The sequence below is a fragment of the Suncus etruscus genome, chromosome X, assembly GCF_024139225.1.
Source record: "Suncus etruscus isolate mSunEtr1 chromosome X, mSunEtr1.pri.cur, whole genome shotgun sequence".
Lineage (NCBI taxonomy): Eukaryota > Metazoa > Chordata > Mammalia > Eulipotyphla > Soricidae > Suncus > Suncus etruscus.
In genome coordinates, this window is record NC_064868.1 from 15,682,973 (window position 1) to 15,687,012 (window position 4,040).

Here is a 4,040-nt window from a genome sequence, read left to right on the forward strand (position 1 = left end):
TTGTAAACATTTACCACCATGTTGCTTCTAAGAATTTTATAGTTTGAAACTTGAAATTCAGATCCTCTTGGGGTTAACCTACAGAGGCTGCCATTACCAACACGAAAAACTCTAGCTTCTTTTTGAAACAATATGAACATGTCTAGATGAATACAAATGAATATTCACCAAATTCAGATCCCTACTGGGTATCCTTTGCCCAGGTAAGCAGGAAACTGTTTTGAATAAAATTCTTTTAAATTGGAGATTTTTCAATTATATCTGTCCTTCAATACCAGCCGGTAATTGGAAAGTCAGATCTGCAGCTGCTACCTAACACAATGGATACATAAGCTATAAATAGAACAAAGCTACCCTTTGTCAGGAGAATGCAAATAGAAATCTTTGGTGTTTTGGTGCAAAGTGCTAGATTACGATGTTGGTTGGGAGAGCCTTGGTGATTGGGAAATCAGTTTCAACTTTCATGATAGCAACAATAAAATGCATTGCCTCTTGTATGGCGTGCACTCTTTGTCCAAAGGCATATAAGAAACCTATTTGCATCTATGTTCTACAAGTTCAGGGCCCCACAAGTTAGCCAAGCCGTGACTGCAGAGTTTATGGGTTGTTCTGAGTAACTTTCCGAAAAAAAAAAAAAAAAAACATGTTTGTTTTATGTCAGCACTTAGTCCATTCCAAATTCATGTGAAGACATCTGTGACAACCAGTTCGCCATTTTAATAAGCTTGCTGCCTGCCCAAAGCCTTTGCATGCAAGACTGTTCTTGCTAGGAAACAGAAACTGCTTGGCTTCCCAGTTTAGAATTCCTTCTGTGAGTTCAAAGATTTGGGGCTTCCACATCTCAGCAGGCTCCTGTTTTTGTTTCTCTGGGCTCTCAGAGGACTAGAGCTCTGTGTCACTTTGCTCTTGGAGGAATTTGGTTGTTTGTGAAGCATATTCTTGAGAAGGAGCATCTTGGCAATCTCTAAGAAAATGAGAAAATAAACACAAATGAACCAAGCAAGCTCTCAAGAACTCTTCATAGGCTTTTGCTTTCTGGTTCTGATTTTCATTTTTATGCCTTGTCACCATATAGGCAGGAAAAATGTACCAGTCAGGGACTTGATGAATTTTGAGAAAGACATACACTGATTGCTCAGCATAAGATCTAAAACATTTCTCTCACCCCATAAAATTTTCTGTTATTTCCCCTGCTCAGGGGCAACTTCTAATCTGATTTCTAGTCACACAGGTTGTTGCTGTTTTCACATTTTATAGTCGTGAAATCATACTGCACATGTAAATGGTCTCTTATGTCTTTGTGTTTCCTCTCACATTTAATATGTCCATTTGAAGTTTCTACATTTTGTTTTAAGCATTATTAGTTCATTTCATGATTTCCATGGTTTGAGCACACAGCTCATTCTCCTGGTTGAATAGATACACTAGTTGAATATAGGGTTGATTTCTAGTCTTTGCCTGCCACAGAAAAATCTTTTATGAACATTCTTGTACAGATCTTCCTGTGGACATAGATGGATTGATTTATCTTGGGTACAAAGTTAGGAGTGGAATTGCTGTGGCCCTTGTAAACTGTGTATTTAACTTCAGCTTCTAAGTTTTCCTTCAACATACCAGAAGTTTCCATTTCTGTATATTCTTGCCAACACTTTATCTTGCCATGAGTGGTAATTTGTTATACTGGTGGGTATTTGATGTATCTTGCGTCTTTTTTTTACCATTCAATGAAAGATACCATTTTTTGCATTCTTATTTGATTACCATGAGGCACATCGTTAAAATGTTGTAAACAGTTGATTTTCAGTCATACCATGTTACAACACCAAATCCTTCACCAGAGTTAATTTTCCTCCACTAATTTTCCTCATTATCCTCTCATGATGGGACATGAAAAATATTTTTTCTCATATAATCATACCAATAATCAAGATATAAAATATTTCTATTATTGCTAGAGTTCATCTAGCATTTCTCTGTCAATCTCTTCTCATACCTAACAATACCGAATTACGTTTTGATCCCCTGGATTAGTCTGGCTTATTCCAAAGTTTTTTATAATTAAAATCATAGGATACATGTACTATATTTTCTGTTCTTTTTTAGCTCAGAATATTTTTCAAATTCATGGATGTTATTAGTTTCTATTTATTGTTTTCACATTCCATTATATGTCATATTTTTATATATATGTATCTTCATTTGTGGATGAACTTTTGGCTTTTCATAACTTTATATTTGTTTTTGGTCACATTCTGCAAATCACAGGGATTATTCCTAGCTCTGCATTTAGGAACTACTCCTGGCAATTCTTGGGGGACCATATGGGATGCATGGGATCAAATCTGAGCTTAGCACATGCAAGGCAAGCAAGAGCATTATGTACTATAGTATCCTACTCTCCATTCCCTGGTCATATCTTTTGGGAACTTAAACTATTGTTGCCATAAATAAATATTTGAGGAGTTTGGTTTGCAAATATCTAGAAATAAAATATTCAGATCACATGTTATGTGGTAATTGAAAATTACCACACAGGGCTGTGTGACCCTGCCACGCCCTGCACAGAAGTTCATGCTTGGGTTCCCAGCTCGGCCTCTGGCCTGTGGCCCCGGCCCACTTCTTACAAGCATGGCCTGCACTCCGTGGCTCAAACACCATGATCTTTTATTCGTTTTTCAAGTTTCTTCTGGGCAAAGATGTGGTGGTGGAAGTCAAGAATGACCTGAGCATCTGTGGAACTCTTCATTCTGTAGATCAGTATCTCAACATCAAACTGATATCAGTGCCACAGACACTGAGAAATACTCCCACATGTTATCAGTGCACAACTGCTTCATGAAGGGCTCTGTGGTCCGGTATGTGCTATTGCCAGCCGATGAGTTTGGCACACAGTTAATACAAGATGCAGCAAGGAAGGAGGAGCTATAGCAGAAATAGTGATGATCCCCCTCATCAGTGCCCTTTAACCTCATGTTCCAGGCAGGGCTCTTTCCCTACGTATTTGAGGTTCTGTGCTTGATTCAATAGTGATGGCTTTTTTTTTTTTTAAAAAAAAAAAAGGATGAAGAAAGTGGGGCCGAAGAAATAGCACAGTGGTAGGGCTTTTGTCTTGCATGCAGCCTATCCAGGGCAGACTTTGGTTCAAATCCTGGCTTTCCATATGTTTCCCTGAGCCTGCCAGGAGCAATTTCTGAGTGCAGAGCCAGGAGTATACCCTGAGCGTGGCCTGGAGTGACATAAAAAAGGGTGAAGCGATGGAAGGAATAATAGTGGGGTGGGGGCAATTATTCTCTGTGGAGAAGGGGAGGATAGATCCAGAGATTGGGGAGATATAGTGCTTGCCCTATCCCCAGCATCTGCCCTTCTCATTCTTTGTCTGGAGAAGAGGAAATTTTTCCCTAGATCTCTTTAGGACAGAAGTTGATTCATTTTGGGGGCTGGAAGGAATCTGTCTCCTGCGTCAGAAATAAAATTTAAGGAAGGAAGGAAGGAAGGAAGGAAGGAAGGAAGGAAGGAAGGAAGGAAGGAAGGAAGGAAGGAAGGAAGGAAGGAAGGAAGGAAGGAAGGAAGGAAGGAAGGAAGGAAGGAAGGAAGGAAGGAAAAGACAAAAGAAAGAAAGAAAGAAAGAAAGAAAGAAAGAAAGAAAGAAAGAAAGAAAGAAAGAAAGAAAGAAAGAAAGAAAGAAAGAAAGAAAGAAAGAAAGAAAGAAAGAAAGAAAGAAGGAAGGAAGGAAGGAAGGAAGGAAGGAAGGAAGGAAGAAAGAAAGAAGGAAGGAAGGAAGGAAGGAAGGAAGGAAGGAAGGAAGGAAGGAAGGAAGGAAGGAAGGAAGGAAGGAAGGAAGGAAAAAAAGAAAGAAAGAAAGAAAGGAAGGAAGGAAGGAAGGAAGGAAGAAAAAAAGAAAGAAAGAAGAAAGGGAGGGAGGGAGAAAGGAAGAAGAAAGAATGAAAGAAAAAAGAAAGAGAAAGAAGAAAAGAAAGAAAAAGAAAAGAAAAAGAGAAAGAAACTACCACACAATCCTCTAGACTTGTTACAGTTCACAA

The 4,040-nt window shown here is 38.8% G+C and overlaps 1 pseudogene; it reads left to right on the top strand.

Moving 5' to 3' along the window:
• Positions 1-2,656: 2,656 nt before the first annotated feature.
• On the top strand, positions 2,657-2,937 carry LOC125999118 (U6 snRNA-associated Sm-like protein LSm2; annotated as a pseudogene).
• The last annotated feature ends 1,103 nt before the right edge of the window (positions 2,938-4,040 follow it).